The sequence below is a fragment of the Arachis stenosperma genome, chromosome 6 (assembly GCF_014773155.1).
Source record: "Arachis stenosperma cultivar V10309 chromosome 6, arast.V10309.gnm1.PFL2, whole genome shotgun sequence".
NCBI classification, from domain to species: Eukaryota; Viridiplantae; Streptophyta; class Magnoliopsida; order Fabales; family Fabaceae; genus Arachis; species Arachis stenosperma.
In genome coordinates this window covers 67,681,372-67,702,880 of record NC_080382.1, presented here as the reverse complement: position 1 = coordinate 67,702,880, position 21,509 = coordinate 67,681,372, and the positions used below count along the sequence as shown (strand labels likewise).

Below are 21,509 nucleotides of genomic sequence, written 5' to 3'. Positions count from 1 at the left end.
GAGAGAAGGAGTTTCAACATCCTTTGATTCAGAACCTGAAAGAACCCTTTGGAGACTAAGAAGGGAAGCAAGAGGGAAAAGGATTATTGGTACTGAGGAAGAAGAGGAAGAGTATTTTGAACCCAACATGGAAGAGAATTTGGAGAACAATCATGAAGAAGAAGCCCATAATCATGCCAGAGAAGGCCATGCAAACCGTGCTGGACAAGAAAAGAGAGTTTTAGGATCCTATATCAATCCTAATCCAGGAAACTGTGGAAGCAGCATTCAGAAGCCCACCATACATGCCAACAATTTTGAGCTAAAACCCCAGCTCATCACTCTTGTGCAAAATAATTGCTCATTTGGAGGAGGTGCTCAAGGAGATCCTAATCAACATTTAACCACTTTCCTGAGGATTTGTGACACTGTGAAGTCCAATAGAGTCCATCCAGATGTCTATAGGTTGCTCTTGTTCCCTTTTTCACTCAGGGACAAGGCATCCAAATGGCTTGAATCCTTCCCAAAGGAGAGCTTAACTAATTGGGAAGAAGTGGTGAACAAGTTTTTGGCAAGATTTTACCCTCCTCAAAGGATCAATAGGCTGAGAGTTGAGGTGCAAACTTTTAGACAACAAGATGGTGAGACACTTTATGAAGCATGGGAGAGATTCAAAGACCTAACAAGAAGATGCCCACCAGAGATTTTTAATGAGTGGGTTCAACTTTACATCTTCTATGAAGGTCTTTCATATGAGTCAAAGAAGGCTGTGGATCATTCATCAAGAGGCTCTCTAAACAAGAAGAAAACCATTGAAGAAGCCATAGATGTCATTGAAACAGTTGCTGAAAATGACTACTTCTATGCCTTTGAAAGAAGTAACACCAGAGGAGTAATGGAGCTGAACCACATGGATACATTGTTAGCTCAAAACAAGATGATCACCAAGCAGCTAGCAGATCTTACCAAGAAGGTGGAGGAGAACCAAGTTGCAGCAGCCATCACCTCATCATCAGCTCAAGAAGGAGTAAACATAGGAGAAGAAGGTGACTGGGAGCAAGCCAACTATGTTGGAAATTCACCTAGACAAGTCCATGATCCATACTCCAAAACTTACAACTCTAGATGGAGAAATCACCCCAACTTTGGATGGGGAAATCAACAAGACCAAGGGCAAGATCAGAGACGCCACAATCTCAACTCCAACAACAATGCAACTCATCAAAACACCTCACAGAGACATTACCAACATCCATCTAACCAATCTTCTCAACCACCTAATCTCAACCCCCCATCAATAACCGAGGATAGGCTCTCAAAGATTAAGGCTCTACTTGAAAACTTATGCAGAGAAGTCCAAGATAGTAAAGCTTTCCGGGAAGAAGTGCAATCCAACATGCAGAATCAAGATGCCACCATCAAGAAACTGGAAACACAGATTGAATTCTTATTCAAGCAAGCCCCTGGACATAACAATTGCAGCAATATTAACTCAATACCAAAGGAGAAATGTCAAGCCATCACCCTTAGAGGTGAGAAGAAATTGAAGGAGACCCACAAGAAACCACCAAAGAAGAAATTGGATGAGGAAAACAAGGGACATGAAGAAGCTCAAACCTCAAACCCTAAGTCACATCAAGAAGGAGAAGAGCTCAGACCATGTCTCTCAAGGGCTCCATACCCCCAACAACTGCAATTAAAGAAGAGGGGAGAGGACAACCAATTCTCAAGATTCTTGGAAATCTTCAAGAAACTACAAATAAACATACCCTTTGCCGAAGCAATAGAGCAAATGCCACTCTATGCCCAGTTCTTGAAGGAATTGATGACCAAAAAGAGAAGCTGGAAGAATAATGAGACTATAGTACTCACGGAGGAATGCAGCGCCATCATCCAACACAAATTGCCCCAGAAATTAAAGGATCCTGGGAGTTTCCAAATCCCTTGTATCATTAGAGAAATCACTGTGGAAAAGGCTCTATGTGATTTAGGAGCCAGCATAAATCTAATGTCTCTAGCAATGATGAAAAAAATGAAGATTGAGGAAGCCAAACCAACAAGAATGGCCCTGCAACTAGTAGACAGATCATTCAAATTTTTCCATGGGATAGTAGAAGATTTGTTGGTAAAAGTGGGAGACTTCATCTTTCCAGCAGATTTCGTGGTATTAGACATGGAGGAAGGAGCTAAGACTTCCATCATCCTGGGCAGGCCATTTTTAGCCACTGCCGGAGCCATTATTGATGTCCAAAAGGGTGAACTCGTCCTTAGATTACATGACGAGAAAATGACATTTAATGTGTTTAAGGCCATGAGTTACCTACACAACTCATTGGGAGAATGTATGAGGTTGGACTCCGTAGAAGCCTTGGTACAAGAAACTCTTGAAGAAGAACTTGAAGCATCAACAGAAGAAGAATTAGCAGCAAGCGAAGAAGCTGCAGCCACTGAAATGCATGTTCAAGGCATATTAGAAGAAAAGGAGGAAAGAAAAGAAGTGCCCAAACTGGAGCTTAGAGCACTGCCAACCACTCTGAAGTATGCGTACTTGGGAGAAAATAAAAGTTATCCAGTGATCATAAATTCAGCCCTCAGTCAATAACAAGAAGAAGAGTTGCTTCAAGTCTTACAAAAGCATAAGGACGCCATTGGATGGACACTTGCTAACTTGAAAGGTATCAGTTCAGCCATATGCATGCATAAGATACTCCTGGAAGAAGGTGCCAAACCTTCCATTCAGCCCCAAAGAAGGTTAAATCCAGTAATGAAGGAAGTGGTGCAGAAAGAAGTTATGAAGTTGTGGCAGGGAGGAGTAATCTATCCAATTTCAGATAGCCAATGGGTCAGTCCAGTTCAAGTAGTTCCCAAGAAAGGAGGAATCACTGTGGTGCCCAACAAAAGGAATGAGCTAATCCCTACAAGAACCATCACAGGCTGGAGAATGTGTATTGACTATAGGAAGCTCAACGAAGCCACAAGAAAAGATCATTTCCCACTTCCCTTTATGGATCAAATACTGGAAAGACTTGCGGGACATGCATATTATTGTTTTCTAGATTGTTATTCAGGATATAACCAAATAGTGGTTGATCCAAGAGACCAAGAGAAAATATAATTCACCTGCCCATATGGAGTGTTCGCCTACAGACGCATGCCATTTGGGCTATGTAATGCGCCTGCAACTTTTCAACGCTGCATGATCTCCATTTTTTCAGATATGATAGAGAAGTTCATTGAAGTTTTTATGGATGACTTCTCAGTCTTTGGGGATTCCTTTCCTAATTGCCTAAACCATCTTGCCTTGGAATTGAAAAGATGTCAAGAAACCAATTTAGTTTTGAACTGGGAAAAATGTCATTTTATGGTGACAGAAAGAATGGTTCTTGGTCATAAGGTTTCTAATCAAGGCATTGAGGTAGACAGAGCTAAGGTGGAACTAATTGAAAAGTTACCTCCACCAAGTGATGTCAAGGCAATTAGGAGTTTTCTGGGACATGCTGGCTTCTACAGAAGGTTTATTAAAGATTTTTCAAAGATAGCCAAGCCCTTAAGCAATCTCCTAATGTCTGATACACCATTCATTTTTTATGAGAGATGCATGCTAGTATTTGAAAACTTGAAAAAGAGGCTATCCTCAGCTCCTATCATCACCCCACCTAATTAGAATTTACCATTCGAACTGATGTGTGATGCATCTGATTTCCAATTGGGGCAGTGTTAGGATAGAGAAAAGAAAATTTGGTGCATGTCATATACTATGCTAGCAAGGTCCTTAATGATACTCAAAGGAATTATACCACTACCGAAAAGAAGTTGTTGGCAATAGTGTTTGCATTTGACAAATTTGGATCATATCTTATTGGTTCTAAAGTTATTGTTTTCACTGATCACACAGCACTCAAATATCTATTTGCCAAACAAGAATCAAAACCAAGACTAATCAGATGGATCTTATTGTTGTAGGAGTTCAACATTGAAATTAGAGACAAAAAGGGTGTGGAAAATAAGGTGGCAGACCATCTATCGAGAATCCCTTGTGAGAAGGATGATGCCTATGATACAAGTGTAAATGAATTCTTCCCAGATGAGCAGCTAATGATGATTCATAAAGCACCTTGGTTTGTGGATATTGCCAATTTTAAAGCAGCCGGCGACTTACCCCCTGAAATCAACAAATATCAAAGAAGGAAACTCATCAATGATGCCAAGTATTTCATTTGGGATGAACCCTATCTCTTTAAGAAATGCTCAGATGGAATCCTTAGGAGGTGCATCTCAAAAGAAGAAGGATGAAGGGTCTTGCGGAGTTGCCATAGTGCTAGTTATGGAGGTCATTTTGGAGGAAAAAGAACTGTCACAAAGGGGCTGAAATGTGGGTTCTTCTGGCCCACTATATTCAAAAATGCTAAGGAATTGGTGAGAAGCTGCAACGAATGCCAAAGGGCTGGCAACTTGCCCAAGAGAAATGAGATGCCACGACAATACATTCTAGAACTTGAACTGTTTGATGTATGGGGAATCGATTTCATGGGACCATTCCCACCATCATATTCAAACAAGTTTATTTTGGTGGCAGTAGACTATGTATCTAAGTGGGTGGAGGCAGTGGCGACCCCAACTAATGACAACAAGGTAGTCATAAACTTTCTTCGAAGGAATATCTTCACCAGGTTTGGAGTCCCACGAGCCCTCATCAGTGATGGAGGGAGCCATTTCTGCAATAGACCATTGGAAACCCTACTCCTACGATATGGGGTGAAGCATAAGGTTGCCACACCTTATCATCCCCAAACAAGTGGGCAAACAGAGATATCTAACCGAGAGTTGAAAAGGATTTTGGAAAAGACTGTGGGGATATCAAGAAAGGACTAGGCGAAGAAGCTAGATGATGCTCTTTGGGCATACAGGACAGCCTTCAAAACACCAATTGGGATGTCCCCATATCAACTGGTGTATGGTAAGGCTTGTCACTTGCCGTTAGAGCTGGAGCACAAGGCCTCATGGGCCTTTAAAACACTGAACCTAGATAGCACTGCTGTTGGTGAAAAAAGGGTTCTGCAGCTTCAAGAATTGGAATAATTTAGATCTCAAGCCTATGAAAATACCAAGATCTATATGGAAAAAGCAAAAAGGAGACATGATCTCAATTTGGTACCCAGAAGTTTCGAAGAAGGGCAACATGTGCTTCTCTACAACTCTAGACTGAAACTCTTTTCTGGGAAACTCAAATCAAGATGGTCGGGACCCTTCCTAGTCACAAAAGTCTCACCTTATGGACACAAAGAAATAATGGAAGAAGGCTCAAAGAGAAGATTCACTGTGAATGGACAAAGACTCAAACACTACTTGGGCAGCATGGGAGAAACCCCCAAACAGAAGTATAACCTCAACTAAGAAAAGAATCTCGAGCTAGCGACGCTAAAAAAGCGCTTTGTTGGGAGGCAACCCAACCTGAGGTAATTCTCTTTTCATAAGTCTCTCAACAAAAATTTCAAGTTGGATTCTCTATAGTGTGAGGAGCTAAGTTTGGTGTTACACACCAAAAACAATTCAAGGGCGAATATAGGGCTCTAAGTTTGGTGTTCCACCAAAACTCCAGCTGAAGAGTGCATTGCAACCCTTAGTGATGAAGCATTCCTCTAGCGATTAGAGAACTTACTTGACAGAGGCTTAACCACTAAAACATAGATTATTTTAGCTCATAGTTATTTCTTAATAAAAAGCACACAAGGTTCTTACATGCATCCAATTTGCAAAGGACTAAGTTTGGTGTTCACACACCAAGTTAAGTTCTGAAGCTCACAAGCACACATGCATACTAACCTTTTTCCAAGTGCCTGGAGAACAAGCAACTTTCAATAGTATTGCAGGAATTCAATCAATCTCAGGGAATGAGATACCCCATCATTCAAGGAAACAGACAGGGATGCAATTATTGGGACGAGAATACCAAGGAAGATATCATGAGGTTGTTTCAACCCATCTCAAACTGTAAAACTCTAAGTGAAAAATGATTGAATAGAACCTGCTTCTTTCACTTGTTCCTCTTTATTTACAATTTAAGTGTGCTAGCTTAATGTCTTGAGTATTCACTTTCATCTTTCTTACTTGTATGACTGTCTCTTTAAGTTAATAAAAAAGAAAATGTTATGAAAAGAACAAGAGTGAGTTATGTTGTGAATTGCATTCTGAATGTTTGTAGGTTGATTAGTAAGCTAAGATGGTTCACCAAGTAAGGAAAGAAAGCAACTATCTATCCTGAGTCCTATGTTTGAGACACACTCTTTGAGACTAGCTAAACAATAAGATCCCAATAAGAAAATACAAATAGTAATAAAAGTGAAAAAGAAAGAAACACAATAAGAAAAGAAACAATGCTAGGCACCAAGGGTTTCAAAATTGAGGCATGTGTCTGTGGTGTTTATGTACAAGGGATATACTTGGATGAATAAGCTCTTAGGGGTGCCTTATCACTTGGTAACTTGGATTAACTAATCTGGGATTATCAGCTGAAAGTCCACTATCAAGAGTAACCTTTGCTACAAAACACTTAGTAACCCAAAGAGGTGCTGGACACCAAGGTCTCAAGAAAGGAAAATAACAAACCATGTGCTTGTGGTGTGCATGTATGAGGGAAAGAGACTTGAGGGAGTAAGTCCTTAGGGGTGTCTTAACACCTAGCACCTTAAACCAACTGGTTTGGGAGTGTTGGCTGAAAGCTTATCATAAAGAGTCACCCTCTTACAAAGCACTTAGCAAAAAAGAAAAAAATAAACTTTGAAAAAGAAGGAAGGATCACTAAGAAAGAAGTCTCAAAGTATGCAATCAAGAAAGTGACTAAGGAGTTGATAAAGGCTTGAAACCTAAAGGGAAAGAACCTAAGTTGCTATGCATGAAAATCCATAAACCAGGAATGCTACTTCTATTTTATCTTCTTGTTCTTTCATTTCATTCTTCTTATGCTTCAGTACTTGCTTAGGGACAAGCAAGCTTTAAGTTTGGTGTTGTGATGCCAGGGCATCTAGGCCAGTTTCACTAACCTTTTCTTTACTGTTTTAGGGTAGTTTCATGCATTTTCTTAGTGAATAAGGCAAGTTTTGGATGAAATTACACTTACACCTAAATTCAAGCAACTTTTGTGAACTTTGCATAATTTCATGAGTATTTTGCTAGAATTTCATGATAAATTGATGATGCATAATATCATGACTTTGGCTAGAGCTTTGATGCACTTTAATTGCTTGATTTCAGGGCAAATGAGGCAAGAAAGAACCACGTTAGTATTCACGTTAACCTAGTTAACGTGAACACTAACGTGGAATGGTAAAGCTTGCAACGTTAGTGAGAAAAGTGATCACCAATAACGGCTGCGAAGCCATCCAAAGCTCACGTTACTTGCCTTAGTTAACGTGGTAGTTAACGTAGAAGAAAAAGAGAAACTCCACGTTAAGAGAAAACATGAACTCCAATAACGTTGGAAAACATGGCAATGATCCATGTTAAGAGTCACGTTAACTTAGTTAACGTGAACTCTAACGTGGAAGAGGAAAACAAAAGCCAACGTTAGTGACACTCACTTTTGTCACTAACATTGGACCAACTAGCATTGCCTACGTTAATTTTCACATTAAGACCATTAACGTGAAAGTTAACATAGAGTTGAGATTAAAGAGCCAACGTTAGTGACACTCACTTTTGTCACTAACGTTGGAAGATGGCATCACTACTAAGTTAACGTGAGTTCCAACGTAGAGAATTTGGCATTTGGAGCGTTAGTGACAAAGGTGAGTGTCACTAACGCTCTCGAAGGTAAATCACACCTACGTTAAGAGTCACGTTAGCTATACTAACGTAGACTCTAACGTAGGAACAAAGGGGGCACTAAGCAACGTTAATGCGAAAAGTGATTCCCATTAACGTTCGTGAAGGGGTATAAGCCAACGTTATTGGGAAAAGTGAGTCCCAATAACGTTGGCCAAATTTTGAGAAAGCAACGTTAGTGGTCATATTTAACGTGGATATATGAGGTTGGAACGTTAGTGGAAAAAGTGAATGCCACTAACGTTCTCGAACCCACAATGGCACTCAACGTTAAATCTTACTTAATACCCAAGCCTAATTCATATTTCTCTACAATTTGGGCCCACTAAAGATGTGAATTGCTTCAACTCAAGATCCAGAGCCCACATCCAAGACTTGAAGAACTCATTAGAAGATCAAGAGGAGTAGTATATATAGGAGTAGTTTTGAACTAGAGAGAAGCTTGGCACTTTTGGGAACTACTCTCTATAGATTTACTTTTCTGCACTTTTAGCATGGATTCTTCTTTTCTACCATTTTTCATTTCTAAAGCTATGAACAACTAAACCCCTTTCATTGGGTTAGGGAGCTCTATTGTAATTTGATGGATCAATTATAGTTTTCATTCTTCTTCTTCTTTCTTTTCTCTTGATCTTATTAGAAAGCTTTCGATCTTAATTCAATTGGTTAGTTGTCTTGGAAAAGAAACTCTCCATAATTGGATCTCCTTTGAGCCTTGGAAAAGGGATGAGGAGATCATGCTAGAAATGCTTTCTCATGTTGGACCAAATTGGGGTCTGGGCGGATATAGTGACATGTAATCCTCCCAACACTTTGATTTGGAAATGCATGTGGTATAATCAGTGACCACACTTCATCTCTTTCCATGAGCAATTAAATCAAGGAATTGGGCAATTGTTCAAGCTTAGAGAGATTGAATTGCCAAGGAATTGGGATCCAATCACTTAAGATTGCCAAGGAGATCAATGAATGCATTGATTGAGGAAGAGATGGGAATGAACTTGATCCGGAGAATGCAACATCTCCTGAACCCAATGATTTCCCCATTTCTGATCTTACCCACTCTCTTTACTTTCTGCCATTTAATTTCATGCTCATTACCCCAAATCCCCATTTAAGATTCTACACTTTAATTTCTGCTATTTACTGTCCAGTTGTTTAAATTTCTGCATCTCAATCTAAATTATGTTTAGCTCAACTAGCATATTCTTCTAACTAAAGTTGCTTGACCAATCAATCCTTGTGGGATTCGACCTCACTCTATTGTGAGTTTTACTTGACGACAATTCGGTGTACTTGCCGAAGAGAAATTTGTTGAGAGACAAGTTTTTATGCATCATCTAGCCTCACAAATACCACTCAGAGTTTCATTAATGAAATAAGGTCCTCCATTAGAAACTTGGAGGTACAAGTTGGTCAACTGAGCAAGAGGATCCCTGAGATCTCTTTTGACACTCTTCCCAGTAATACTGAGGTTAATTTTAGAGATGAGTGCAAGGTCATAACCATGGAGGTTGAGGCCGTATTAGAGAAGAATGGGAAGGCATTGAACGCTAGTGAAGAAACCTTCATTGGGCGTTCAATGCCCACAATGGCAGCAAGCCTGGCATTAAATGCCAGTCAGGAACCCCTCACTGGGCGTTTAACGCCCATCCTGGTAGAAAAGCTGGGGTTGAACGCTAGCCAGGAAATACTAACTAGACGTTCAACGCCCAAATAGGAAGGCTTTCTAGAGCTGAACGCCAGTGAGGAACCCCTCACTAAGCGTTCAACGCCCACCAGCCCAGGGAAGCTGGCGTTGAATGCCAGCAAGGACATCCCTGCTGGGAGTTCAACGCCAGAATGCTAGAGGGACTGGCGTTTAACGCCAGTCAAGGTGGACAGCAAAGGAGTTCAACGCCCAATAGTCTGATAGAGCTGGCGTTGAACGCCAGTGAAAGTACATCCCTTGAGTGCTTAAAGCCCACTCAAGAACCCTCTATCCCAGAACCAAAGGAAACCATAAAAACAATTGAGGTTCTTTTGAATGCACTCCTGCAGTGCATAAGTTTTGATGACTACTCATCCTAAAGTGAGGATAAAGACACTAAGGAAGAGCAAGTTGCTCGATACCTAGGAGCTTTTATGAGACTGAATGCAAAGCTATTTGGTACAAAGCCTCTGGAGGAAGAACCACCAGTGCTCACCAGAGAACTTCATGCTTTGGATAAGCAAGAGCTACCTTAGAAGCTTCCAGATCCTGGACGCTTTCTGATTCCTTGCACCGTAGGCACTATGACCTTTGATAAGGCTCTGTGTGACCTAGGGTCAAGCATCAATCTCATGCCACTCTCTATAATGGAGAAGCTGGGTATTCTTGAGGTACAAGCTGCATATGTCTCATTAGAGATGGCAGACAAGACCATGAAGAAGCCATATGGCTTAGTGGAAAATGTCTTGGTTAAAGTTGAAAACCACTACATCCCTGTAAACTTCAGTATTTTGGACATAGGAGAGGATGAGGATGACTGTGTCATCCTTGGAAGACCTTTCCTAGCCACAGCCAATGCCATCATTGATATGGATAAGGGAGAACTAACCCTAAAGTTAAGAAAGGATCACATCTTATTCAAGATGTCTCATCCCAACTCTCCCTCTAATAGAGAGATAACGGAGCAACACCTAGAGTGCCAACCATCTCTTTCTGTGGAGAGCTTTACAGAGCCCCCAGACATCAATTCTAAGTTGGTGTTGGGCAGCCATCAACAAGCTCTAAGCCCAAGGCTGCTAAAAAGAAAGTACCTAAAGGTTGGAGGGACAAGAAAGTCCCAACTGAAGGCCTCTCACCTGGCATGAGAGTTGTCTTCACTAAGAAGCCAGCCTTACCACATACAGTAAGCCATATCCTATCTCTAGAGCATGTAGAGCTCATTCATAAGAGGACAGAAAGAAAATTCACTGTCAGGGGCAAAAATCTGAGCCCATACTCAACTCCGTAAGGAGCTAAAGGTCAAGCTAGTGACTTTAAAAGAGCGCTTGTTGGGAGGCAACCAAACTTTACTCAGCTTTATTTATTTTATTTTCATTTTGTTTTTTCTTTCAGTTGTTAGAGTCATGATCATGTGCATCAGTCCAGAGATAGAATTCACAGCAGTGAAAATAGAACACTCCAAAAAGAGTGTTAAAGCTGAACACCAGCCAGGGTTTCCCTGCTGGGCGTTCAACGCACCAAGAGGGAAGCATTGCTGGCGTTGAACACCAGCCAGGGAGCAGCCCCTGGGCGTTCAAACGCCAGTGCAGAGAAGTAGGGAATCTGGAATTCCCTAGCCTCTCAGGACTTGTGGGTCCCATAGAATCTTCACCTACTCTACCTACCCCACTTACTTTCCCACTTCCCTACACACACTTTCCTAAAAACCCTAGCCCAATCACACCCATTTCATTTCCCCAAACCATCACAACTCCCACCTACCCCCACCCACTTCAAAATCAAATTTCCATCTAAAACCAACCCCGGCCGAAAACCTAACCTACCCCCATCCTATAAATACCGCTCACCATAACCCTTCATACACACATCTCTCATACCTTCTCCACCCCACAAGGCCGAGCCCTCTCTCTATTTTCTTCTTCTTCTCCATTCTTCTATTTTTGCTCGAGGACGAGCAAAGTTTTATGTTTTGTGTTGGAAAAGCATAGCTTTTTTTCTTTCCATTACCATTCATGGCACCCAAGGTTGGAGACTCCTCTAGGAAGAGGAAAGGAAAGGCAGTAGCCAATTCCTCTGAATCTTGGGAGATGGAGAGATTCATCACCAAAGCCCACCAAGACCACTTCTATGAAGTAGTGGCTGAGAAGAAAGTGATCCCTGAGGTCCCTTTCATGCTCAAGAAGAATGAGTATCCAAAAATTCGAAGAGAGATCTGGAGAAGAGGTTGGGAATTCCTAACCAATCCCATTCAAGAGGTTGGGATTCTCATGGTGCAAGAGTTTTATGCTAATGCATGGGTTACCAAAAATCATGACACTCATGTGAACCCAAATCCAAGGAATTAGATCACCATGGTCTGAGGAAGAATCTTAGATTTCAGCCCAGAAAGTCTGAGGTTCGCGTTTAACTTGTCTCTATTGCAAGGAGATCATCATCCTTCCACTAGGAGAGTCAACCATGATTAGAGATTGGATCAAGTGCTCTTAGATATATGTGTAGAAGGCGCATAGTAGAAAAGGGATTCCCAAGGCAAGCCCATTCATCTAAGAAGGGCTGACCTAAATCCCATAGCTAGAGGATGGTTGGAATTCATGATTGTTGACAGAGCCATCATGATTCATTGCATCATGGTTGGAATTGAGGTGGAAGTACATGAGGTGATTCCTCAAGAATTGTACAAGGTTGCTGAGAAGCCTCACCCCAATGCGAGGTTAGCATTTCCACAGCTCATCTGTCACTTATGCAATTCAGCAGGAATTGTCATAAATGGAGATGTCTCCATTGGAGAGGATAAGCTCATCGCTAAGAAGCGAATGGAGCAAACAAGAGAGCATGCATAAGAGCCTATTGATGAGCGAATAATTTATATGCTTTTTGGCATTGTTTTAAGATAGTTTTTAGTATGTTTTAGTTAGTTTTTAGTATATTTTTATTAGTTTTTAAGCAAAATTCACATTTCTAGACTTTACTATGAGTTTGTGTATTTTTCTGTGATTTCAGGTTTTTTCGGGCTGAAATTGAGGGACCTGAGCAAAAATCTGATTCAGAGGCTGATAGAGGACTGCTGATGCTGTTGGATTCTGACCTCCCTGCACTCGAAGTAGAATTTTTGGAGCTACAGAAATCCAAATGGTGCGCTCTCAATTTCATTGGAAAGTAGACATCCAGGGCTTTCCAGAAATATATAATAGTTCATACTTTGCCCAAGTTTAGACAACACAAACTGGTGTTTAACGCCAGCTTTTTGGCCTATTCTGGCGTCAAACGCTAGAAACAAGTTGCAAAGTAGAGTTAAACGCTAGAAACAAGTTACATACTGGCGTTTAACTCCAAGAATGGCCTATTCACGTGAAAGCTTCAATGCTCAGCCCCATCACACACCAAGTGGGCCCCAGAAGTGGATTTCTGCACTATCTATCTTAGTTTACTCATTTTCTGTAAACCTAGGTTATTAGTTGAGTATATAAACTACTTTTAGAGATTTATTTTGTACCTCATGACATTTTTACATCTGAAATTGTACCTTTGATGGCATGAGTCTGATGCATGGGAACTTGTCTCTCAACAAATTTTCCTTCGGCAAGTATACCGAATTATCGTCAAGTAAAACTCACTATAGAGTGAGGTCGAATCCCAAAAGGATTGATTGGTCAAGCAACTTTAGTTAGAAGAATATGCTAGTTGAGCTAAACAGAAATTAGATTGAGATGCAGAAATTTAAATGACTAGAAAGTAAATAGCAGAAATTAAAGTGCAGAATCTTAAATGGGGAATTGGGGTAATGCTCATAAAAGTAAATGGCAGAAATTAAAGAGAATGGGTAAGATCAGAAATGGGGAGATCATTGGGTTTAGGAGATATTGCAATTCTCCGGATCAAGTTCATTCTCATCTCTTCCTCAATCAATGCATTCATTGATCTCCTTGGCAATCTTAAGTGATTGAATCCCAATTCCTTGGTAATCCAATCTCTCAAATCTTGATCAATAGCCAATTCCTTGGTCAATTGCTCATGAGAATAGATGAAGTATGGTCACTGATTATACCACATACATTTCCCAATTCAAGTATTGGAAGGATTATAGTCACACATACATCCCAACCCAAATTGGTCCAGCATGAGAAAGCAATTCTAGCATGATCTCTTCATTCCTCATCCAAGGTTCCGAAAAGATCCAATTATGGAGAGTTTCTTTTCCAAGATAACTAACCAATTGAATTAAGATTGAAAGATTTCTAGTAAAATCAAGAGAAAAGATAGAAGAAAAAGAATGAAAACTAATATTGATCCATCAAATTACAGCAGAGCTCCCTAACCCAATGAAAGGGGTTTAGTTGTTCATAGCTCTAGGAATCAAAAATGGTAGAAAAGAAGAATCCATGCTAGAAGTACAGAAAAGTAAATATGCAGAGAGTAGTTCTCCAAGGTGCAAAAGTCTCTAGCTAGTTCAAAACTACTCCTATATATACTACTCTTCATAATTTTCTAGTGAGTTCTTCAAGTCTTGGATGTGGGCTTTGGACCTTGAGTTGAAGCAATTCTCATCTTTAGTGGGCCCATCTTGCAGAGAAATATTAATTTAAGCTTGGGCACTTAGTGAGATTAATCGTGGAATACATTTCTGGGTGCGAGAACGTTAGTGGCATTCACCTTTTCCACTAACGTTCCACCCTTATATGCCCACGTTATTCTCAACGTTAGAAGTCTTAACGTGACTTCTAACGTTCCTTCTCAATTCTTGGCCAACATTAATGGGACTCACTTTTCCCATTAACGTTGGCTTGTGCCCCTTTTCGCAAATGTTAATGGGAATCACTTTTCCCATTAACGTTGCTTGCCTTTTGCCCCTTACGTTAGGTCTCACATTAGCTTAGCTAACGTAGCTCTAAACATGGGCACCTATCACCTTCGAGAGCGTTAATGACACTCACCTTTGTCACTAACGCTCTAATTGCCTTAAGCCCCTACGTTAGAACCCACGTTAACTAAGTTAACGTGGCTCTTAACGTAGTAATGAAGCTATCTTCCAACATTAGTGACAAAAGTGAGTGTCACTAACGTTGGTTCTTTGAACCCCACTCCATGTTAACTTTCACGTTAACAATCTTAACGTGAGAGTTAACGTAGGCAATGGAAATGATCCAATGTTAGTGACAAAAGTGAGTGTCACTAACGTTGGCATTGTTGATCCTCGTCCATGTTAGAGTTCACGTTAACTTAGTTAACGTGACTCTTAACGTGGGGCATTGCCTAGTTTCCCAACGTTAGTGGTGTTCACTTTTACCACTAACGTTGAGGAGAAACGTTATTGGAGTTCACGTTTCTCATTAACGTGGAGTCCTCTTTTTCTTATACGTTAAGTACCACGTTAACTTAGTTAACGTGGCTCTTAACGTAGGCTATGAATGGCTTCGCAGGCATTATTGGTGATCACTTTTCTCATTAATGTTGCAAGCTAATTGCCATCCCACGTTAGTAGTCACGTTAACTAAGTTAACGTGAATGCTAACATGATTCTTCCGTGCTTCATTTGTCCTGAAATCAAGCAATTAAAGTGCATCAAAGCTCTAGCCAAAATCATGAGATTATGCATCATTAAAATATCATGTAATTCTGGCAAAAAATCTCATGAAATCATGCAAAATTCACAATAGTTGCTTGAATGAAGGTGTAAGTGTATTTTCACCCAAAACTTGCCTTGTTTACTAGGAAAATGCATGAAACTACCCTAAAACAGTAAAGAAAAGGTCAATGAAACTGGCCTAGATGCCCTGGCATCACAACACCAAACTTAAAGCTTGCTTGTCCCTAAGCAAGTACTGAAGCATAAGAAAAATGAAATAAAAGAACAAGAAGATAATATGGAAATAGCATTCATGGTTCATGGAGTTTCATGCATAGCAACTTAGGTTCTTTCCTTTTAGGTTTCAAGCCTTTATCAAATCTCTAGTCACTCTCTTGATTGCATCCCTTGAGGCTTCTTTCTTATTGATCCTTCTCTTTTTTTTTCAAAGTTTATTTTTCTTTTTGCTAGGTGCTTTGTAAGAGGGCGACTTTTTATGATAAGCTTTCAGCCAACACTCCCAAACCAGTTGGTTTTAAGGTGCTAGGTGTTAAGACACCCCTAAGGACTTACTCCCTCAAGTTTTTTTCCCTCGTACATACACACCACAGGCATATGGTTTGTTATTCTTTCTTTCTTGAGACCTTGGTGTCCAGCACCTCTTTGGGTTACTAAGTGCTCTATAACAAGGGTTACTCTTGATAGTGGACTTTCAGCTGATAATCCCGGATTAGTTAATCCAAGTTACCAAGTGATAAGGCACCCCTAAGAGCTTATTCATCCAAGTATATCCCTTGTACATAAACACCACAGGCACATGCCTCAGTTTCAAAACCCTTGGTGCCTAGCATTGTTCCTTTTTGTGTTCCCTTTCTTATTTTCACTTGTATTACTCTTTTTCTTTTCTTGTTGGGATCTTATTATTTAGCTAGCCTCAAGGAATGTGTTTTAAACTTATGACTTAGGATGGATAGTTGCTTTCTTTCCTTTCTTGGTGAACCAACTTAGCTTACTAATCATCCTACCACAAACACTTAGAATGCACTTCACAAAATGACTCCATTCTTGTTCTTTCCATAACATTTTCTTTTTTGATTAATGGTGGATGAAATTGTGATCACATCAATGTAGTATTCTTGGTTGTTGTATGGAATCATTATTATGGCACCTGTTCATACCCTGACCGAGCTCCCCAAACTCGGTAAGTCCATAGCAGGTCCGACCTTGTTCCAAGGCCCACGCCTGAGGTCGGACCTCGGACAAATAAGCTAAAGAAGGCCCATCAAAAGGAACGAAGCCCAAAAACCTAAAGGCCGAAACGGCCTAGGAAAGGCGGTTCCACAAAGATAGGGAAAAAACCCCCAAAAGATAAGATAAAGATAAGAATATCTTATCCAGGGAAGATCACGGCCAACTACTATAAATACACTGGAGCACCCAGGTATAACAGACATTCTATATTCTACACATATCTGCTTGGACCCGTGCTAACTTAAGCATCGGAGTGTCATTGCAGGTACCACCACCCGCCGCTCAGCGCATCAAGCTCGGGTCACGGAACCCCCATCTCGGGTCTTGCCAGAGGACCGAGCTACACGTTTCAGGTAACCCTCGGAACATTGGCGCCGTTGCCGGGGACCCTGAAAGTCATCCCTTTACCATGGCGGACGATCCTCTCAACAATGACCATGCTGCTTCAGAACAAGAGGAGGAAGTTGACATCGGAGAACGACCGGACAGCCCTCTATCACCACGCACTCCAGGAGGAAACAAACAGGATCGCCCAAAGACATCACCCCCAAACAAAGATCCACAAAATCCCGAAAGAGAAAGGAGCTCGGAAATTCTAGAAGCGGTCCGGGCACAACAAAACCGACTGAAACAACTCGAAGAGGACCTAAAGAGGCAAAAAGAAACCGAACAAGATTTGAGAAGGGAGGCTCGCAAGCGCAGAGAATTAGAAGAAAAACTGCGGAAAATAGAGGCCAACCTGAAAGATCGAACAGAACGCGACACCACCCCGAAGGCAATCATGATCCCTTCACAAAAGAGATCATGAGGGAGAAGGTACCGCGAAACTTCAAACCACCCGATATGGATCTCTACGACGGCACCACCGATCCAAGTCACCACCTCAGCAACTTCAGAAGCAGAATGTACCTAGTCGACGCCTCCGACGCGATTCGGTGCAAAGCCTTCCCCACCACTCTCACCAAGTCAGCTATGAAGTGGTTCGACAAACTGCCACCAAGATCAATCACCAGCTTCGAAGATCTAACCAAAAAATTCCTAACGAGGTTCTCCATTCAAAAGGACAAGGCAAAACATGCCCTCAGTCTACTCGGGATCAAACAAGGTAACCAAGAAACTCTCCGAGAATACATGGAGCGATTCAACAAAGCCTGCCTGGACATACAACACTTGCCCACTGAAGCGGCCATCATGGGACTAGCAAACGGCCTAAAGGAGGGACCGTTTAGCCAATCCCTATCCAAATGATACCCGACCTCCCTATACGAGGTGCAGGAGCGGGCAGAAAAATATATCAACATGGAAGAAACCTCCCAGCTAAGAGACTCTTCTAGGAAGGAATCAACCTACCCACTCCGAGATCGAGATCGGGAACAGAAGAAGAAAGAAGAACACAGCTCGGACAAACCACGGTAGTATCACAACTACACCCCCCTCCGAGTCTCCCTGGTAGACGTCTACAGAGAAGTGTGCCACACCGAAAAAATTCCACCGCCCCGACCTCTAAAACACAAGAGAGCAGGAAGAGATCGGTCCGAATACTGCGAATATCACAAGCTCTACGGTCATTCTACCAACGACTGCCACGACCTAAAGAATGTTATAGAAAAGCTAGCCAGAGAAGGAAAGCTCGACAGATACATAGCAGAGAAAGGAGAAGAGACCAGAAAGAGAAGACGAGGAGACAATGAAGGTCGGGCCGAACAAGTCCCGCGAACCCCTGAAAGACACGTTCACATGATAAATGGAGGTTTCGCAGGCGGGGGAACATCCAGATCCTCGCGAAAAAGACACCTCAAAGAAGTCTATCATGTCCGAGAAGACAGTCCCCTGCCCGAGTTACCCACTATCTCATTTACCCGAGAAGATGCTCAAGGGATAATACCCGGGCACGACGATCCAATGGTGATCACCGTTATTCTAGCAAACGCCAACTTACATCGAACCCTGATTGACCAGGGAAGCTCAGCAGATATCCTGTTCAAAGCGGCCTTCGACAAGCTCGGACTTGAAGAAAAAGAGCTAAAAGCCTATCCCACCGACCTATTTGGGCTAGGGGACACCCCGATCCATCCCTTAGGATACATCTCGCTACACACTACCTTTGGAAGGGGCGAGCAATCTAAAACATTAAGCATCGACTACATTGTAGTCGACGTCACTTCAGCATACAATGCCCTCATTGGGCGACCAACCTTAAACAGACTGGCAGCTATAGTCTCGACCCCACACCTCTGTATGAAGTTCCCTACCACAAAAGGAATCGCTACCCTAAAGGGCGACCAAAAACTAGCACGGCGATGCTACAACGAAAGCCTAAACCTAAAAGGGAAAGAGATCAACACGATAGAACTCGGACGAGTTCAAGCCCGAGAAGATCTTCGGCCACAACCAGAGGGAGAAACCGAAAAAGTCCAGATTGGGAGCACACCTGAAAAAATAACAAACATAGGGGCAAATCTCAAGGCAGGCCTAAAAGAGGAACTCATAAACCTCTTAAGGAAGAATTCCGACCTCTTCGCCTGGAAAGCCTCCGACATGCCAGGCATAAGCCTCGATCTGATGTGCCACAAGTTATCAGTATACCCGGGATCCCGACCTGTCCAACAAAGGCGCAGGAAGCTCGGGCCCGAACGCATGCAAGCAATAGAAGACCAAGTACAAGCACTACTAGATGCAGGGTTCATTAGGGAAGTAAAATACCCCCTATGGCTCGCGAACGTGGTCCTGGTAAAAAAGCCCAATGGAAAATGGAGGATGTGCGTCGACTACACGGATCTCAACAAAGCCTGCCCCAAAGATCCATATCCGCTACCAAGCATCGACGCCTTAGTAGACGCAGCCTCGGGCTATAGATATCTCTCCTTCATGGACGCATACTCGGGATACAACCAAATCCCGATGTATGGACCTGACCAAGAAAAGACCTCGTTCATAACCCCAAGGGCAAACTACTGCTACGTAGTAATGCCCTTCGGGCTAAAGAACGCAGGGGCAACCTACCAGAGGCTAATGAACAAAGTATTCTCAGAGCACATCGGACTACAACTGGAGGTGTACGTCGACGACATGCTGGTAAAGACACAAGAAGACAGAAACTTGCTGACTGACCTCACCAGTGTCTTCGGCACCCTCAGAAAACACAACATGAGACTTAACCCGACGAAGTGCACCTTCGCCGCAGAAGCCGGAAAGTTCTTAGGCTTCATGCTGACTCAAAGGGGCATCGAAGCAAACCCGGACAAATGCCAAGCAATACTCAATATGAAGAGCCCGACGTGTGTCAAAGAAGTACAACAACTGAATGGAAGGCTGGCCGCCCTATCAAGATTCTTGGCAGGATCCGCAATAAAATCGCTACCTCTCTACTCACTCCTAAAGAAAGGGAAACCCTTCTCGTGGACCCCGGAGTGCGAAAAAGCCTTTCAAGAATTCAAGGAATTCCTAGGACAGCCACCAGTCCTAACCCGACCTTTAAAAGGGGAAGAGCTCGTACTATACCTCTCGGTCGGACATCGAGCAGTCGCTTCAGCATTAATACGAGAAAATGACCAAGGACAACATCCCGTATACTTTGTAAGCAAGGCACTACAAGGGGCCGAGTTAAACTATCAGAAAATAGAAAAATTCGCCTACGCCCTAGTGTTCACAGCTCGGAGGCTCCGTCCCTACTTTCAGGCCCACACCATCAAAGTCCGGACAAACCAACCCATGAGACACATCCTACAAAAAACAGACCTGGCAGGACGAATCCTACAATGGGCGGTGGAACTGTCCGAGTTCGACCTCCACTACGAAGCCCGGACTGCCATAAAATCTCAGTATCTAGCCGACTTCGTCGCAGAATACACTGAGACCCCTGGAACCCCACTCTCATGGAACCTGTATGTCGACGGGTCCTCAAACAAAACAGGAAGTGGAGCGGGGGTTATACTCGAAAGCGACCAAGGAACGCGGATAGAACTATCCCTAAAATTCGAGTTCCAGGCTTCGAACAACCAAGCCGAATACGAGGCCCTACTAGCAGGACTAAAACTAGCCGAAAAGGTCGGAGCCCAGAAAATCACAATCTTCAGCGACTCCCAGGTCGTCACATCACAAGTAAATGGAAGCTACCAGGCCAAAGACCCAACTATGAAGAAATACCTGGACCAAACGCAGGAACAATTACGCCACTTTTCAGAAATACAGATCCAGCACATACCTCGGGAACAAAATGCCCGGGCAGATGCCCTCTCAAAGCTTGCCAGCACCAAGCCCGGAGGCAACAACAGAAGTCTCCTCCAGGAAACCTTACGATCTCCCTCCGTGCTAGGAGAGGAAGAAATGCTAAATATATCCGACCAACAGCAAGGATGGATGACCCCCATACTCAGCTACCTGAAGTCGGGAACTCTCCCCGCCGAAAGAAAGGAAGCTAAAAGACTTACGAAAGACGCCCAGAATTATACACTAATACACGATGTATTATACAGAAGAGGATTCTCAAACCCCCTCCTTAGGTGCGTCCCGACCTCAGAAACAAAGAGCGTCCTCGAAGAAGTCCACGAAGGCATGTGTGGGAACCATCTCGGAGCTCGGGCACTATCCAAAAAAGTAGTCAGAGCCGGGTTCTACTGGCCGACCTTGCAAAGAGACGCAACAGAGTTTGTGAAAATATGCCCCCCCTGCCAAAAACACGCCAATTTTCACAAGGCACCACCCGAAGACCTTATCAGCATCACTGCGCCATGGCCCTTCGCAAAATGGGGACTCGACCTACTCGGCCCGTTCCCACAAGGACCGGGGCAAGTCAAATACCTCATAGTAGGGGTCAACTACTTCACAAAGTGGATCGAAGCTGAACCTTTAGCCACCATCACGGCTCAGAAAAGCCGCAAATTCCGATACAAGAACATTGTCACAAGGTTCGGAGTCCCCTACTCCATCACAACAGACAATGGAACACAGTTCACGGACACAAGTTTTCAGAAATTGGTGACCGAACTAAAAATCAAACAGCAATTCACATCAGTCGAGCACCCACAAGCCAATGGGCAAGCAGAAGCTGCAAATAAAGTCATCTTGGCCGGGTTAAAACGAAGACTCCAAGAAGCCAAAGGGGCATGGGCTGAAGAGCTCCCCCAGGTGCTATGGGCATATCGGACAACCCCACACTCTACAACGGGAGAATCGCCATTCCGACTAGCTTATGGAATGGAGGCA

At 42.7% G+C, this 21,509-nt stretch overlaps 1 non-coding gene across 1 annotated transcript; it reads right to left on the bottom strand.

The window, feature by feature from the left end:
* Nucleotides 1–580: 580 nt before the first annotated feature.
* On the bottom strand, nucleotides 581–685 carry LOC130937512 (small nucleolar RNA R71). Its single transcript, XR_009068728.1, has one exon. It is a non-coding gene; the product is annotated as a small nucleolar RNA R71 (small nucleolar RNA).
* Nucleotides 686–21,509: the final 20,824 nt, after the last annotated feature.